This window comes from Vicugna pacos, chromosome 2 (assembly GCF_048564905.1).
Source record: "Vicugna pacos chromosome 2, VicPac4, whole genome shotgun sequence".
NCBI lineage: Eukaryota > Metazoa > Chordata > Mammalia > Artiodactyla > Camelidae > Vicugna > Vicugna pacos.
Window position 1 is genome coordinate 73,350,396 of NC_132988.1, and position 19,589 is coordinate 73,369,984.

The window sequence follows — 19,589 nt, forward strand, 5'->3', positions numbered from 1 at the left end:
AATGGCATTATGTTGGTTTTTATGGCTGAGTAGTATTCCATTGTATAAATATACCACTTCTTCTTTATCCAGTCACCTGTTGATGGACATTTAGGCTGTTTCCATGTTTTGACTATTGTAAATAGTGCTGCTATGAACATTGGGGTGCAGGTGTCATCCTGAAGTAGGGTTCCTTCTGGATACAAGCCCAGGAGTGGGATTCCTGGGCCATATGGTAAGTCTATTACTAGTCTTTTGAGGAATCTCCACACTGTTTTCCATAGTGGCTGCACCAAACTGCATTCCCACCTGCAGTGCAGGAGGGTTCCCCTTTCTCCACAGCCTCTCCAGCATTTGTCATTTTTGGATTTGTGAATGACCGCCATTCTGACTGGTGTGAGGTGATACCTCATTGTAGTTTTGATTTGCATTTCTCTGATAATTAGTGATATTGAGCATTTTTTCATGTGCTTTTTGATCATTTGTATGTCTTCCTTGGAGAATTGCTTGTTTAGGTCTTCTGCCCATTTTTGGATTGGGTTGTTTATTTTTTTCTTATTGAGTCGTATGAGCTGCTTATATATTCTGGAGATCAAGCCTTTGTCGGTTTCACTTGCAAAAATTTTCTCCCATTCCGTAGGTTTTCTTCTTGTTTTACTTCTGGTTTCCTTTGCTGTGCAGAAGCTTGTAAGTTTCATTAGGTCCCATTTGTTATTCTTGCTTTTATTTCTTCTAGGAGAAAATTTTTGAAATGTATGTCAGATAATGTTTTGCCTATGTTTTCCTCTAGGAGGTTTATTGTATCTTGTCTTATGTTTAAGTCTTTAATCCACTTTGAGTTGATTTTTGTATATGGTGTAAAGGAGAGTTCTAGCTTCATTGTTTCACATGCTGCTGTCCAGTTTTCCCAACACCATTTGCTGAAGAGACTGTCTTTATTCCATTGTATATTCTTGCCTCCTTTGTCGAAGATGAGTTGACCAAAAGTTTGTGGGTTCATTTCTGGGCTCTCTATTCTGTTCCATTGGACTATATGTCTGTTTTGGTACCAATACCATGCTGTCTTGATGACTGTAGCTCCGTCTGGGAGAGTTATTCCTCCAGCCTCTTTCTTTCTCTTCAGTAATGCTTTGGCAATTCTAGGTCTTTGATGGTTCCATATAAATTTTATTACAATTTGTTCTAGTTCTGTGAAATATGTCCTGGGTAATTTGATAGGGATTGCATTAACTCTGTAGGTTGCCTTGGGCAGTGTGACCATTTTAACAATATTGATTCTTCCAATCCAAGAGCATGGAATATCTTTCCATTTTTTAAAGTCTTCTTTAATTTCCTTCATCAGTGCTTTATAGTTTTCTGTGTATAATTCTTTCACCTCCTTGGTTAGATTTATTCCCAGATATTTTATTACTTTGGGTGCTATTTTAAAGGGGATTGTTTCTTTACTTTCTTTTTCTGTTGATTTATCGTTAGTGTAAAGAAATGCAACTAATTTTTGAACGTTAATTTTGTAACCTGCTCCCTTGCTGAATTCTTCAATCAGCTCTAGTAGCTTTTGTGTGGACCTTTTAGGGTTTTCTATATATAGTAACATGTCATCAGCATATAATGACACTTTTACCTCTTCTTTTCCAATTTGGATCCCTTTTATTTCTTTCTCTTGCCTGACTGCTGTGGCTAGGACTTCCAGGACTATGTTGAATAGGAGTGGTGATAATGAGCATCCTTGTCTTTTCCCAGATTTTAGTGGGAAGCTTTTGAGTTTTTCACTGTTGAGTACTATGCTGGCTGTAGGTTTGTCATATATAGCTTTTTATTATGTTGAGATATGTTCCCTCTATACCCACTTTGGTGAGAGTTTTTATCATAAATGGGTGTTGAATTTTATCAAATACTTTTTCTGCCCAATGTTCATAGCAGCACTATTTACAATAGCCAAAACATGGAAACAGCCTAAATGTCCATCAACAGGTGACTGGATAAAGAAGAGGTGGTATATTTATACAATGGAATACTACTCAGCCATAAAAACCAACAACATAATGCCATTTGCAGCAACATGGATACTCCTGGAGAATGTCATTCTAAGTGAAGTAAGCCAGAAAGAGAAAGAAAAATACCATATGAGATTGCTCATATGTGGAATCTAAAAAAAAAAAACAAAAACAAACAAACAAACAAACAAAAACAAAGCATAAATACAGGACAGAAATAGACTCACAGACAGAGAATACAGACTTGTGGTTACCAGGGGGGTGGAGGGTGGGAAGGGACAGACTGGGATTTCAAAATTGTAGAATAGATAAACAAGATTACACTGTATAGCACAGGGAAATATACACAAAATGTTATGATAAATCACAGAGAAAAAAATGTGAAAAAAAAAACCCACCCACATTCTCATACTACAGTAAGTGTTTTATCACAGGCATTCTGTACTGAAATAGTAGTGAAAAGCCACTACCTTTTTCTTTTCATTTAAAGATAAATCCAGACACGGAAGTCATACAAATACTGGACGTGTGCACAAAAGCTATTTGAGTGTGCCAAGTAAAATAAGGAGAAATGGAAAATGACAGCAAATGTTGCAAAATTTGGTCATTCAATAATCTCAGTTAATAATCTCACTCTACACTAGAGTGAACCAAAAATCTCATTTATTTATTAGGCAACATTATTTAAAATAATACTGCTTCCTTCTCCATCACACTGCCCACTCCATATCCTGCTTTGCTTTCTTCATAGTACTTAACCCTACCTGACCGTTGGTCTCCCTGACTGGAATGCAAGCTCCACGGGGCAGGGACTTGCTGTTTGCTGCTGCACCCCTACATGCCTAGCATCATACTTGCCTGACACACAGTAGATGCTTGAAACGTAGCTTTTTGGATGCAGCAGGCAGGTATAGACTGTTACTTGGACTATTACAGCTTTTTTGTCACTGCCTAGAATCTTAGAATCTCTTGTGCTTCTGAAGTTCTTTACCTAGGTTCCCTAGAAAAGACATACTGAAACAAAACTTAGATACGTTACTTTATTGGGGAGGAGATGTGTGCAACCCTAGGGCAGCAAAAGTGAGGGGATAAAAAGAAGGAATGCCAGTATGAAGTGTTAGGCGATTTGAGCTGATCGCTGCTTTGACACTGCACGTTGCTGCTTACATTCTCATGCAGGCCAAATAAAAACACTGTATTGAAACATTTTGTGTGGGGGGGTATTTAAAATTTCTGATTGTAGTGATGGAATGCTCAGTTTCTCAAGTTAAGTTGTAAACTTTAAGTTTCTATGAATCTTAAATTTAATTTTTGGTGAAGATTTGTTAACATTAGGTAATGACCTAATTTCACGTAATCATAATGTCTTCATTTTTAACTACACTAGCTATTTTGTTGATACATTCCTAGTATCTATTTTTCCATCTTTTTACCATAAAAATGACATACTTAAAACAAGGGATCAGATGTTTAACTATCATATGCAGGCATTTAAAAAATCCAGGACTGATAATCTTGTTTTGTAACTAGAAATCTTAGAAGTCACGAGTCCATGTATCATCTAATCTGGTGCTTTCTTTTCTGCCTTTCTGCTTTAACTCTGCTTTCCCTGAGTTTCAGAAAAAGCAAAATTGTGCTATGTTACCAAACTGGTCATGTTCTTGTTGACCATGTAGGACCTCTCTCACAACTTGGGCTCTCTTGAAGTCATTGCTCAGTTGGAGTTTAGGGTACAAGGTGTCTATAAGGAATGTCCACTTGTGAAAGGAGGGGGAAAGAGGCAGGACTAGACAGAAGTTGAAATGTGATGCAGGCTGGACAAAGCCTTGACCAATTCAGGTAGGGAGCTCATCGGTGTCCTACATCAGGCCATGCTGGTCAGACAGGAGATGCAGGCTTCCCTGGGAGGGTATGACCTTGGGAAGATGAGTTCTCTGCAGCTGTCACTTGAGGGCTGTCTGCTAATAATAATTCCCCAGCTTAGAAGCAAGCCCTTCCCAAGACAGATTTGAAAGCCAATGTTTAGGTAGTATATACACTAATGGCTGCAACTGATATTATTGTAGGCCACTTCTCTTAAACAAAACAAAAACAAACTTATTCAGTCTTTTCAATATTAGCATACTGAAACATTCTTTCATACTAAGTATCATATGTAGGCATAATTATGGTATTAGCTTAACATTAAAAAATAACCACAACTACATCAAGGCAAATCACTGTTTATTTTCCCATCACTAAGAATGTCACCACAATCAAAGACATATTGATTGCAGTGAAGTCTCATGAGTTAATTAGAATAAGCAGTGAGAAAAATAAAGCAGCATAAGAACGATGACCCTGGCTCTTTAAGGAAGAAATGTATAAAGAAATGTTCTTTGGAAAATCATTTCTTTTTTTTTTCCCCCAAAGAATTGCCTTGATATACTGTGACATTTAAAACTGGCTTCAGGAATTAATCTACATCTTCAGTTGGGTCAAATTTTAGTGAATGTTATGTGATTGGTAGTGATTGTTCACTATTGAACGAAAATCCCAGGGCAGAAAATAGGAAGGAGGGAAGAGAGTTGTAAATTATTTCTCCCCCAAAAGAGACATTTTGACACACTTCATGTATCTGCTGAGATATTAATAGTATCTTATCTTTATCTTCTAGCTGTTCAGGTAAGATGCTTATCAGTCAATGTATGTATTGATGATTACTTTGAATATAATCTTATACAACAACTGAAAGTTCACAAATCCTGTTCATAAGGACTTCATGAGGATGATTAGGGTCCCAGAAGGAAACAAGCACACTCTGCAAAGCTTAGAGTTTGAGGGGAATATTTGCAGAGATGGGAGTAGGGTTACTTTAAGGCTGTCAGTGCACTGAGGGGCTTGTGGAGGTAGAGCCATTGCCACAGCAGAGCTGCATGTGCAGAGTTAAGGAATGGTGTAAACAGAGTCAGGTAAGAGGGGGTATGGAAGGCAACTGCTTACCAGAAGCTGTGTTCATTATTTCTTTGAATCTCTACATTATTTTTCTGGATTTATTGAGAGAGAATTCACATGTAACATTGTGTAAGTTTAAGGTGTGCAACATGCTGATTTGTTACATGTATGTATTGCAAAAGGATCACTTTCATATTTAGCTAACCCCTCCATTGTGTTACCTAATAGGCATTTTTGTGTGTGAGGTGATAACTCTCTTAACTTTCTAGTATATAATACAGTATTAACTCTAATTATCAAGTACATTATATCCCAAAATATATTCTTCTTATAACTGGCAGTTTGTATCCTTTGACAAACATCTCATTTCCCCTGCCTCCAAGCCTCTGATTACCACTAGTATACTGTTTCTCATGAGTTCAGCTTTTTTAGATTCGACATTGGAGTGATATCATATGGATGGTATTTGTGTTTCTCTGACTTATTTCACTCAGCATGATGGCCTCAAGCTTTATTCATGTTGAAAAAGGCAAGATTTCCTTCTTTTTCATAACTGAATAATACCTTATACTGTGTGTGTGTGTGTGTATCACATATTCTTATCCGCTCATCTGTTGATGGGCACACAGGTTGTTTCCACGTTTGGCTAGTGTAAATAATGCTGCAATGAATAATAAATATGGGAGTGTAGAGACCTCTTCAAGATCCTGCTTTCATTTCCTTGAATATATATCCAGAAGTGGGATTACTGGATCATATTGTAGTTCTATTTTTAACTTTTTGAGGAATCTCCATGTTTTCCATAGTGATATACTGATTTACATTCCCGCCAACAGTGTATGAAGGTTCTCTTTCCTCTCATCTTTACCAACAGATGTTATGTCTTGTCTTGATGACAGCCATTCCAACAGGTGTGAGGTGATAATATCATGGTTTTGATTTGCATTTCTCTAATTGGTGAGGTTGAGCATCTTTTCATATAACTGTTGTCCATTTAGATGTCTTCTATGGAAAAATGTCTGCTCATGTCCTCCGACCATTATTTGGATTGTTTGCTTTTGGCTATTGAGTAGTATGAATTTCAAAATATATTTTGGGTACTAATCCCTTATCAGACACATGGTTTGCAAATATGTTTTCCCATTTGGTAGGCTGCTTTTTCATTTTGTTTCTTTTTCTGTGCAGAAGCTTTTGAGTTTGATATAGTCCCATTTGTTTTTCTGCTTTTGTTGTGTGTACTTTTTTTGGCAATGATATTTTGATATGACACCAAATCATGTCAAGGAGCTTATTTCTTATGTTTTCTAAGAGTTTGATGGTTTCAGATCTTACATTTAAGTTTTTAATCCATTTATCTAAATTGTTTGAGTTTACTTTGTACATGGTGTAATAAAGTGTAATAAAGCGGTCTTGTGTTTAGCTGTCCTATTTCCCCAAAACTATTTATTGAAGAGGCTGTCTTTCCCCCATGGTATATTCTTGCCTCCTTTGTGATAGATTAATTGACCCTATAAGTGTGGGTTTATTTCTGGGATTTCTATTCTGTTGCATCGAGCTATGTGTCTGTTTTGTGCCAGTACCAGAGTTTTCTGATTACTGTAGGCTTGTAGTCTGAAGTTGGGGAGTGTGAAACCTCCAGCTCTGTTCTTTCTCAAGATTGTTTTGGCTATTTCAGGTGTTTCGTGTTTCCATACAACTTTTAAGATAATTTGTTCCAGTTCTGTGAAAAATGCCATTGGTATTATGATAGAGATTACATGGAAACTGTAGATTGCTTTGGGTAGTATGGACATTTTAACATTAATAAATTTAACATTATTAAATTTAACATTAAATCCATCAGCCTGGTATATACTTCCACTTATTTGTCTTGTCTTCAATTTCTCTCATCAGTGTCTTATAAGTTTCAGTATACAAGTCATTTACTTCCTTGGTTAAATTTATTTGTAGGTATTTTTTATGCAGTTGTAAATGGGATTATTGTCTTAATTTCTTTCTAATAGTTCATTATTAATGTATAGAAATGCAGATTTCTATTTATTGACTTTGTATCCTGAAACTTTACTGATTTCATTTAGTCCTGACAGTTTTTCTTTTTTTGGTGGAGTCTCTAGGTTTTCTATGTATAGTATCATGTGATTTGAAAATAGTGACTGTATTGGCAATCCTAGCCACAGCAGTCAGAAAATAAATAAAAGGCATCCAAGTTGGAGCAGAAGCAAAACTTCTTATGTTGAATAAGAGTGGTGAGAGTGGGCATCTTTGTCCTGTTCCTGATTTTAGAGGAAAAGCTTTCAGCTTTTCACCATTGAATATGATGTTAGCTGTGGGTTGATTATATAGGATTTTTATTATGTTGAGGTATGTTCCCTCTACACCCACTTTGCTGAGAATTTTTATCATAAATGGATGTTGCATTTTGTCAAGTGTTTTTTTTTCTGCATCTATTGAGATAGTTGTGTGATTTTTATCTCTCATTTGTTCATTTCATCACATTGAGGTTGCAGATATTGAACCATCTTTGCATCCCTGGAACAAATCCTACTTTATCATGGTGTATGATTCTTCAAATGTATTGTTGGCTTTGGTTTGCTAATATTTTGTTGAGGATTTTCCTATCTATGTTCATTAGAGAATTTTACCTATTACTTTTTTTTTTTAGGTATTGCCTTTGTCTGGTTTTGGTATCAAGGTAATGCTGGACTCATGAGTATGAAAGTGTTTCTTCCTCTTCAATTTTTTTGGAAATTTGAGAATGATAAGCATGAACTTTTTTTAAGTGGTAGAATTCACCTGTGAAGCCATCTGGAATGGGACTTAGGTTTGTTGAAAGGTTTTTGATTATTGATTCAATTTCATTACTAGTAATCAATCTGTTCAGATTTTTTATTTTCTCCTTGTACAGTCTTGGAAGATTGTATGTTTTTAAGAATTTGTCCATTTCTTTTAGATTGTCCAGTTTGTTGGTGTAGTAGTCTCTTACAATTCTTTGTATTTTCTGGTATTAGTTGTAACTTCTCTTTCATTTCTGTTTTACTTATTTGGGCTTTCTCAGTTTTTCTTGATGAGTCTGGCTAAAGGTTTATCAACTTTCTTTCTCTTTTCAAAGAATCATCTCTAAGTTTCATTGGTTTTATTTTTTCTATTTTAGTCTCTTTCATTTTATATCCACTCTGATTATTTCCTTCCTTCTAATTTTCGCTTGCTTTGTTTTTTTTCTAGTTCCTTTATGTGTAAGTTTAGATTGAGATTTTTCTTATTTCTTGAGGTAGTTTTGTATCATTATGAACTTCTTTCTTAGAACTGCTTTTGCTGCATCCCATAGATTTTGGAAGGCTGCATTTCCATTTTCATTTGTCTCAAGATATTTTTGACTTCCTCTCTGATTTCTTCATTGACTCGCTGGTGGTTTAGTAACACGTTTAGTCTCCACGTGTTTGTCTTTTATCCAGTTTTCCTTTTGTAATTGCTTTCTAGTTTCATACTGTTGTGGTCTCTAAGGATGTTTGATAATAGTTTTTTTGTGTATGCTTTTTAATTTTTTATTGAAGCATAGTTGATTTATAATGTTTCAGGTGTACAGCAAGATGATTTAGTTTCATATATATATATATATAAATTTTCAGATTCTTTTTCATTATAGGTTATTACAAGACATTGAATAGAGATCCTTGTGCTGCTTGATATAATTGAAATCTTCTTAAATTTGTTGACTCATTTTATGGCCTATGATGTGCTCTATCCTGGAGAACGTTCCATGTGCACTTGAGAATATGCTGTTGCTCTTGGATGGAAGTTTCTGTCTATGTGAATGCATTAGTTCTTTTGTTCTAAAGTATGGTTCAAGTCCAATATTTCCTTGTTGATATTCTTCTGGATGTCTGTTGTTGAAAGTGGAGGTATTGCAGTCCTTTACTGTATCTTCCTTCTGATTTGTTAGTATTTGCTCCATACATTACATGCTCCAATGTTGGTTGCATATGTATTTATGATGTCTTGATGAAATGACCCCCTGATCTCTACATAATGACTGTCTTTGTCTGTGGTTCCCATTTTTTGGCTTAAAGTATAGTTTTTTCTGATAAGTATAGATACTCCTGCTCTTTTTTATGTTTTACTTGCATGGAATATATTTTGTCATCCCTTCACTTTGAGCCTGTGTGTCCTTAAAGTTGAAGTCTCTTGTAGGCAGCATATAGATGGGTCTTTTTTTTTTTTAAATCCATCTAGCCACTCTTTGTCTTTTGATTGGAGATTTCAGCCCATTTAGAGTAGTTATTGATAGGTAAGGATGTACTAATTTCACCTTACTGTTTTCTGGCTGTATTATAGTTTCATTTTTCTTTTCTTCCTTTCTTTCTGCCTTCTTTTATAAACTGATGGCTTTCCATAGTGGTGTACTTTGATTCTCTACATCTTTTGTTTATCTCTGCATCTCAGTTTTGCTAGTCTCTGAATGGAGTGGAACTGAAGCAGGACCTTCATGCAGTGCCCCAAAGGCTGAAGAAGCTGATTGCTTACCCTGCTTTCCTTTCCCAGCAAGGGGAACTCTTTCTAGCTGAGGCGTTCCCTCTTAGTGCTGAGCAATGCCTGTTGGGGGGGAGGGGATGATAGAGGCATCCTTGTCTTGTATGGTGGTTCTCAGATTTTTTGTTCTACTGTATTACTAAAGTTTCTTAAGTGGACTCCAGAACTCTCCTGGAGTGTTTCTGTTCATGGATAACTATATAATTGTTGATCTTTTTGGGGACAGAGAGGAGTTTCCTATGTTTCCATTTTGGTGATGTCACTCAGGATTAAGTATGGTTTGAAGTGATGTAGAGTTGACCCTTGAACAACAGAGGTTTGAACTGCACAGGTACACTTATGTGCAGATTTCTTTCACTAAATACATACTACAGTACTACACAATCTGCATTGGTTGAATCTGCAGATGCAGAGCTGCAGTACAGAGGGCCAATTGTAAAGTTATGTGTGAATTTTTGACTGTGGGGAGTATTGATGTTCCTAACCCCCACATTGTTCAAAGGTCAACTATATGTGTGCCAAACCGACAAGGGGTGGACTGTGGTGGTCTTTTGATGTGTCAACTTGGCCAGGATACAGTCCCCAGTTTTACAGTCAAATATTAGTCTAGTGTTTCTATGGAGCTGTTTGGTAAGTGTAATTAAATTCCATGATCAATTGTTGTTAAGTAAGGGAGATTATTTTAGATAATCATATGGGCTGGATTCAACTAGTTTAAAGGAGTTGAGAGCAGAGTTAAGGCTTCTCTGAAGATGAAACTCTGTGGACAAGTTTCAGCTCTACCTAACAGTTCCAGCCTACTCTTCCTGACAGCCTGTCCTGCAGATTTTGGATTTGCCTTACCACAACTGTGTAACTCAATTCCTTGGAATCAAGATCTTAATATATATCTCCTACTTGTTCTGTTTCTCTGGTTGAACCCTGATTAACACACGTCGTCTTGTTAAGTATATAAGTTTTAAGATTAAAAAAATTACCAACAGTAATTCTAACCACATAGGAGGAGAGTGAAAATGACTTAATAAAATCTTACAAGATGAGCCTTCGATGTCAGCTGTTCCATGATTAATCCTCTTCTGCCATCTTGTGGTGATACTTGAAAGTTTACAGTGATGACTGCTCAAGAAATGCTCCTGAGAATGCTTAAGTCACCATCTCATAAGAAAATAGAGAATGATGCCAAGATTACAATCAGGTGAATTACATTTCTCTATTTTGCCAATAATGGGTGTTGAGTACCTAAACACAATATGTTACCATCCTAGCTGAAAACAACATACTTTAGAATGTGAATATCTGTAGCAAAGTCAAAATTTTTTTCCACTGTATTTCCAACTAAAAATTGTCACTTGCCATCTGTCTCTATAAAAATCAAATCACATTGGCAGTTGCTATCTACATTGGGTTAAATCATGAGCTGCTGCAGCCACTGACCATTAACACTCCCTGAAAGGAATTCAGGGTGGAGATCAGGAATCAGGTACTCTGTGCTTTGGGGAAAACTGGCAGTACAGGACTTCAGATAGACATTTTTGGGAGATTTTATGAGCCCAAATTCTTACATCTCCTCATATCTAGAAAAGCACTAAAATCATTAAAAGCACTGACATCTGCTCCTCCTGACTTAGCAAGCTTCTGCCTAAATGTGTGCTTGACTGCACGTACCTGCTTCCACAAAAATCATGTAGAATACTGACATGTCCCCCCACCTCTCCAGAGCAGTTCCTCAGAGCTGGGTGAAATGCTGTGTCCCAGGCCATAGTTCTCATTTTATACAGTGTGTATATATGTGTGTGTGTATATATATGTGTGTGTGTGTATGTATATATGTGTGTGTATATGTATGTATATGTGTATGCATATATGTGTGTGTGTATATATATACACACACACAGAGTTGGCCCTCTTTCTGTGGGACCATGATGAATAGGGCAAGCACAGGGAACACAAACACCCAGGTAGTTCCAGAGTCCAGTGACAGGTCTCTGAAGAAGAGACAAATGTAGGCTGTTGGAAGCCAATGTATACTAAAGTTGGGAGAGACCAAATGAAATGGTAAAAAAGGATCCAACTGAATCTGCATGGAGCACCAATAGTGTCTGCTGTACTCCAACCACCACCTTGAAGCTGTGACAGGTAAAAATAAACTTAAAGTGAGACTTAAAAAATGTGAGAAGTGTATGAGGTGGTCACGATTTCTGGGGGAAACCTATAACAGGTTGAGTAGATTAGCTATAGCCCCCATTTTTGCACTGGGTCCTGAGACCATAAATAACTTTCATCATTTTTCTTCCTTTACTAACCATTCTAGATAACCTGCCCTGTTGGCTAGTATTTTTGCTGATGGCCCAGACCTTTATCCAGGAGAGGCCTGAGTCTCTGATTACCAGAAGGGGCAACTGCCCCTATGGATATATATGATCCTAGCCCTGTCACTGCTTCTACCATCAGCTCTGGCCTGAAACGAGCCACTACAGACTCTCAAACAAAATCACATATTGCAGGAAAAGGAACTTATCAGTGGTGTCCCATGCATCCACATATTCCTGATGGCCTTGGTGACACAGTATGTTAGTGTCAAGTCTCAGTTCTTGCTAGGGAAGAGTGGGTCACCTCTGTAAACTCCAAGGGTTCAGGGGTCTGCAGAGCCGCCACTCTCAGGGGACTTTATCTAGATGTCCCCATCCAGAGGTTTCCCAAACAGGGCCCTGACTTGAACATAGCAGATCTTCCTTACCTGGGCATTAAAATGCCTTTCATTGTTGGCTATGAAGTTGGGTATGAGGTTAGCTATGGATTTGTCATATGTGGCCATTATTGTATTGAGATATGTTCCTCTATACCCAATTTGTGGGGTGTTTTTATCTTGAAAGGATGTTATATTTTGATAAATGCCTTTTCTGAATTTATTTAGATGAGAATATGATTTTTATCTCTCACTTATTAATATGCTGTATCACATTTACTGATTTACATAGGTTAAATCATCCTTGCATCCCAGAGATAAATCCCACTTGGTCATGGCAAATGGTACTTTTTATTAATGTGCTGTTGAATTTGGCTTGCAAATATTTTGTTGAGAATTTCTGCATCTATATTCATCAGAGATACTGATCTGTGATTTTCTCTTATTGTAGTGTCCTTATCTGGCTTTGGTATCAGGGTAATTTTAACCTCTTAAAATGAGTTTGAGAGTATTCCCTTCCCTTCATTTTCCCCAAACAACTTGAGAAGGATTGGTGTTCATTCTTAAAATGTTTGGTAGAAATCACTTGTGAAGCCATCTGGTCCTGGGCTTTTCTCTGTCGGCAGGTTTTTGATTGCTGATTCACTTTCCTTGCTATTGGCTTGTTTATATTTTGTTTCTTCCTTCTTTAGTCTTGGTAGTTTGTAAGTTTCTAAGAATTTATCCAGTTTTTCTAGGTTACCCAGTTTTTTGGCATATTCTGCTGCCATTGGATGAAATGTTCTGTAAATATCTGTTAGGACCATTGGTCTAAAGTATACTACAATTCCAATGTTTTTTTTTTTAACTGACTTTCTTTTGGGATGATCTATGCATTGTTGACAGTAGGGTATTGATGTCCCTTACTATTATTATATTTATTTTTTCCTTCCTATCTGTTAGTGTTTGCTTAATGCATTGTAGGTTCTCTGATGTTGGATGTATATATATTTATGATTATTATAGCTTCTTGATGGGTTGAACCCTTTATCATTATACAACGACCTCCTTTGTCTCCTGTTACAGTTTGGACTTAGTCTGTTTTGTCTGATGTAAGTATAGCTACCCCTGCTCTTTTGGTTTCCACTTTCATGGAATGCTTTTTATCCATCTCTTCACTTTGAGCCTATGTCCTTGAAGCTGAAGTGACTCTTGTAGGCAGTATATATTTGGGTCTTTTTTTTAATCCATCTAGTCACTTTGTGCCTTGTGATTGGAGAATAATCCATTACAAATAATGTAATTACTGGCAGGTAGGGACTTACTATTGCCATCTTGTTAACTATTTTCTGTGCTTTAAGTAGTTCCTTTCTTCCTCTCTTGCTGTCTTCCTTTTGAATGATAATTTGCCATAGTGGCATACTTGGATTCTCTTCTCTTGTGTATATCTACTGTAGGTTTTTGTTTTGTGGCTACCCTGTGACTCCCTTGAAACATTTTATAGAAATGTCTATTTTATGCTGATAACAACTTTGATTGCATTCTAAAACTATACCGTTTTATTTCCCCCAAATACATTTTTTAAATGTCACAATTTCCATCTTTTTATATTGTATGTTTATTAAAAATTATGTAGCTATAGCTATTTTAGTACTTTTGTCCTTTAACCTTTTTTGAATAAAAATTTTTTTAATATCCTATGTATTCTGTAACAGATATAGAATGCAAAATTTTTAAAAACAATTTGCAGTCCTCTCTTATTGGTAACATAACTGAGGTACTTATTTTATACATTTATCGAATCTCAATTACCTTGAGATTTGATAACAGTATTTAGATACAGTGTAACCCAGAAATGAAAATATACAAAATAGTTCTAGGAACACATGTATTTTTACCTGCGAGTATACTTATAAATCATATAAATACACATATTTATTTTAAAATAAAGACTTTGGAAAATGAAACCAGCTTATATAATTTTTTAAACCAAAATATGACAAATTTTTTATGCAAAAAATATTGAAGCAAAAATCAGAAGTTGAAAGTCTTATTTCTAAGACATTAGAAAACTATGCTCGCCAAATTGCTATTTATGAGGAAAGAACCATAACTGTTCCTTCGTTTGTCTTGCTTATAAAACATAAAAAAGTACTCTAAACACAATAAATGGAATTCTTACATTTTTAAATAGCTTGAATCACTATTTATTATATTAAAGCAATTTTTACATTTCTACTTAAGTTTATATTGCACTAAAATTATTTTATAGGGAAGAACTAGTTAATGTATCATGACATAATAACTTAGAAACATTTTTTGTTCACATCTATATTAATGGATATTTCAGTCTACTTAAAATTTCTAGTAAATACCAAGTCATCTAACAAAAACATATCTATAATGCTAATCTGTTTTGGGAGCAAAGATACTCAGTATTGTTACTGCATTTGGAAAATACACTGACTTTTAAAAACACATTTAAATCACACATAAAAACTGGAAATAATATTTGAGCAATACCTAAAAATTCTTTTGTTGAATCTCTACATGGCTACTTTTTAAATACTTTTATTAAAAAATTAAGAAAGTGTCCTTTTATCCAGTAGAGCAGAATTATGAGAAGAATGATAATAAGAATAATACTTCAATGCTGGCTTCTAAACTATGTTTTATATAACTTAAATTTTCATTTCTCATCATTCTGCTGCAATATAACCAAGCCTGTTTATAATAATAACTGAGGTCAGAGTCTTTGAAAATCATAATTACAATGAAAAGTTTAGAATAGCATTATAAAGGTAATGACAACTTCTTTTTTTTTTATTGAAGTATAGTTGATTTACAATATTGTTAGTTTCAGGTGTATATACAGCAAAGTGATTCAGTTGTGCATATACATTTTTCAGATTCTTTTCCATTATAGGTTATTACTTCATTTACATATTACATAGTATGTATTACATACATAGTTCCCCATGTTATACAGTAAATCCTTGTTGCTTATCTATTTTGTGTACAGTAGTTTGTATCTGTTGGTTCCATATTCCTAATTTATCTCTCCCCCCCCTTTCCCCTTTGATAACCATAAGTTTGTTTTCTATGTCTGTGAGTGAGTCTGCTTCTGTTTTGTATATAGACTCATTTGTATTATTTTTTAGATTCCACATATAAGTGATATCACAAAGTATTTGTCTTTCTATGTCAGACTTACTTCATTAAGTATAATATTCTCTTGGCCCATCAGTGTTGCTTCAAATATTTCATTCTTTTTTATGGCTGCATAATATTCAATGTATATATACCACGTTTTCCTAAGCCATTTATTAGTGGTACTTGGGGTGTTTCCATGTCTTGGCTATTGTAAATAGTACCACTGAACATTAGGGTGCATGTATCTTATTAGAGTTTTCATCTTTTCTGGATACATACCCAGGTGTGAGATTGCTGGATCGTATGGTAGCTCTATTTTCAGTTGAAGGAACTTTTTAAAAAGTGAAGTATAGTTGATTTACAATGTTGTGTTAGTTTTAGGTGTACAGCAAAGTGATTCAATTATACATAGACATATATATTCTTTTGCAGATTCTTTTCCATTTTAGGTTATTACAAGATATTGAATATAGTTTCCTGTGCTATACAGTAGGTCCTTGTTGTTTATCTATTTTATATATAGTAATGTGTATCTGTTAATCCCAAACTCCTAATTTATCCTGCCCCCACCCCTGCTGGCCAATATTCCTTTCCCCTTTGGTAACCATAGTTTGTTTTCTGCATCTGAGTCTATTTGTGGTTTGTTACTAAGTTCATTTATCATTTTTTTAAGATTCCACATATAAATGATATCATATGACATTTGTCTTTATCTGACTTACTTTACTTACTATAATAATCTCTAGGTCCATCCGCACTGCTGAAAATGGCATTATTTCATTTTTTTAAATGCCATTGTGTATATATACCACATTTTTATCCATTCATCTGTTGGACATTTAGGTTGCTTCCATTTCTTTGCTATTGTAAATAGTGCTGCTATGAACATTGGGGTTCATGTGTCTTTTGGAGTAAGTATTTTCATTTTATTTGGATACATACCTAGAAATGGAATTGCTGGATCATATAGTGGTTCTATTTTTAACTTTTTGAGGAACTTCCATACTGTTTTCCACAGTGGCTGCACCAATTTACATTCCCACCAGCAGTGTAGGACAGTTCCTTTTTCTCCCTACCATCTCCAGCATTTATTATTTGTAGACTTTTTAATGATCGGCATTCTGACTAGTGTGAGGTGATATTTCATTGCAATTTTGATTTGCATTTCTCTAATAATTAGCAATGCTGAGAATCTTCTCATGTGCCTGTTGGGCATCTGTATGTCTTCTTCAGAAAAATGTCTAGTTAGGTCTTTTGCCCATTTGAGTTGTTTGTTTTTTGATATTAAGATGTATGTATATTTTGGAAATTAATCCCTCGTCAATCACATCATTTGCTAATATTTTCTTCCATTCCTCAGGTTGTCTTTTCATTTTATTTATGGTTTCCTTTGCTGTGCAAAAGTTTTTAAGTTTAATTAGGACCCATTTGCTTATTTTTCTTCTACTTCCATTACTCTGGGAGATGGATCATAAAAAATAATCCTGCAAAGTATGTCAAATTTTCTGCCCATGTTTTCCTCTGGGAATCTTAGAGTATATCGTCTTACATTTAGGTCTTTAATCCATTTTGAGTTTATTTTTGTATATGGTGTTAGAAAATGTTCTAATTTCACTCTTTTACATATAACTGTCCAGTTTTCCCAGCACCACTTACTGAAGATATTGTCTTTTTTTACATTGTATATTCTTGCCTCCTTGGTCATAGTCTAACTGACCATAAGTTCACGTGTTTATTTCTGAGCTTTCTTTCCTGTTCCATTGATCTATGTGTCTGTTTTTGTGCCAGTGCCATACTGTTTTGATTCCTGTAGTTTTGTAGTATAGTCTGAGGTCAGGATGTGTGATTCCTCCAGCTCTGTTCTTCTTCCTCAAGATTGTTTTGGCTATTCAGGATCTTTTGTGTTTCCGTACAAATTAAAAAAATTTTTTTTGTTCCAGTTTTGTTAAAAATGTCATTGGCAATTTGATAAGGATTGCAATGAATCTGTATATTGCCTTGGGTAGCAGGGCCATTTTAATAATGTTGATTCTTCCAATCCAAGAATATGATATGTTTCTGTCTGTTTGTGTCTTCAATTTGTTTCATCAGCATCTTATAGTTTTCAGAGTATAGGTTTTTGCCTCCTTAGGCAGGTTTACTCCTAGGTATTTTATTCTTTTTGATGCAATGGTAAATCAGATTGTGTCCTTAATTCATTTCTGATATTTTGTTAGTTTATAGAAATGCAACTGATTCCTGTATGTGACTTTTGTACCTTGCAACTTTACTGAATTCATTGATGAACTCTAGTAGTTTTCTGGCAGCCTCCTTAGGATTTTCTATGTATAGTATCATGTCATCTGCAAACAGTGACAGTTTTACTTCTTTTCTAATTTGGATTCCTTTTCTTTTTCTTCTCTGGCTGCTATGGTGAGTACTTCCAAAACGATATTGAATAAAAGCGGCAAGAGTGGGCATTCCCAGCATTTCATCACTGAGTATGATGTTATCTGTTGGGTTTGTCATATATGGCCTTTGTTATGTTGAGTTATGTTCCCTCTATGTCCACTTTCTTGAGAGTTTTTATCATAGATGGATGTTGAATTATTTTTTTTAAGGACCCTTAATGGCAACTTCTTAAATCCCATTTTAAGTCAGTTCTACTTCCAAATAACACTTTAAAATGGTTTCACTTAACCTTACTGATTAGCCAGCATCAGCTTATGAATATTTTTGCAGTGTTCTAAGGTGTAACTTTTGGCATCAAAAAGTATAATAAGCACTTTTGCCTTGTGATGAATAAAAAAGTCAAGCACTAAAATACCAATGGTTCCTGTGATGGGGTAAAGATGCCCCTTCAAGTAATGTTCTCCCTCAAAATTAACATTTTATTTCTCCCTCAGAGTTTATTAAGGAAAAGAAATCACAAAATTTTTTTAGTCAAGGTGAAAAAACTGCTTCAAAACTTCATAGTGTAAAAGCCACCACTTGGGAAAGAACACAGTAAGTGTAATTAAGAGATACACCATGATATAATCCTTTTTGAACTGAATGGTGTCCAAAGACATACTTCATAGTCACCTCCATGGTGAGGCACTTTTCAGATTCTGGAAGAACTGTTCCTAATTACATTCACCAGTGAGTTACATTAAATGAGTAGGATATTGTCTGTGTTATTGCTCCAGCAATACCACCACAAAGGAAGCTTATGTAAGTTTTCAAAACAAAGACATCAGTGTTGCCTGAAGGTCTGCCAAGAAGGGTGGAAACATGGGAAAGCCCAACAGTATAAAACGAGACAACTCGAAGGAGAGCCATTCCCACTAGAGCAGCATCAGGCCTCTGTAAAATGCAAAGAGACCACCTTCCTGTGCATAAATTGTTCTGAATGCATGAATGATTCCTGTTTAAGTATGTCCCCCTTTCACCTGGAACATTAGGCACACTCTAACCATGTGAAAATGGTAAGTACAGAGAACTGCTGTTTAAATGTACCGTGGATCCAGCCATTCATCTGTGCACAGACCAGAAATTCCCAGCTTCGTAGTAATTAATGTTCTACAATGCTCAAATGCTATAAACTGGATTGCACCATAGGGAAAGATTTGGATCATCATTGCATCATTCTCTTTCTACAACCCAAGGTATTCCTCCTTGGGGGAACAGCACATAATGCAGGAAATATTCCCAAATGTTTGTAATGGTGATTGTGAGCTTGTAATAAAACCTTTGCTCAATCCAAAAGAGCAACTGTTTTGGCACAGAATCCAGCAATACCTCTGTCCAGGAAGGAGCACAGCCAGGAGAAGTCTCTGCCTGCGGTGGGCCCTCAGACTCCTGCTGCCTGCGGCATCTCGAGATGGAGGTGGGTTAGCTGCCGCCAGGGCCACCTCAGGAATTTTAGTTGCCAATTTACAACCCAAGGGCCCTAGCCATGGCCAGAGCGGGTGGTGACAGGGCACCAACTGCCTGGCAGGCAGAATCTGTCCTTTAACCTTTAGAGTTATGTGGGTACACATCATCGTGTTACAGAATTAGAGTATTCTTAATCTGACTGTATATATACTTACCTTTAAAAGTGCATTGTATATATTCATAAGCTCACATATCAGTAGTTAGCATCCTTTTATATACTAACTTGAACTCCTTTCAGCCTTTCTTATAAGGCAGTTACAGTGGTGATGAACTCCCTCAGCTTTCAGTTTTCGTGAAAAGCTTTATCTCACCTTCATTTCTGAAAGACAGCTTTGCTGGGTAAACTATTCTTGGTCAGCAGTTTCTACGTGATCATGCTGATGCCTTGATCTTGGACCTTCCAGCTTCTAGAACTATAAGAAATAACTTCTATTAGCGCC

General features: G+C 35.7%; 1 pseudogene; it reads right to left on the minus strand.

The window, feature by feature from the left end:
* Nucleotides 1-18,170: 18,170 nt before the first annotated feature.
* Nucleotides 18,171-18,744, minus strand: LOC102543010 (solute carrier family 25 member 16 pseudogene; annotated as a pseudogene).
* Nucleotides 18,745-19,589: the final 845 nt, after the last annotated feature.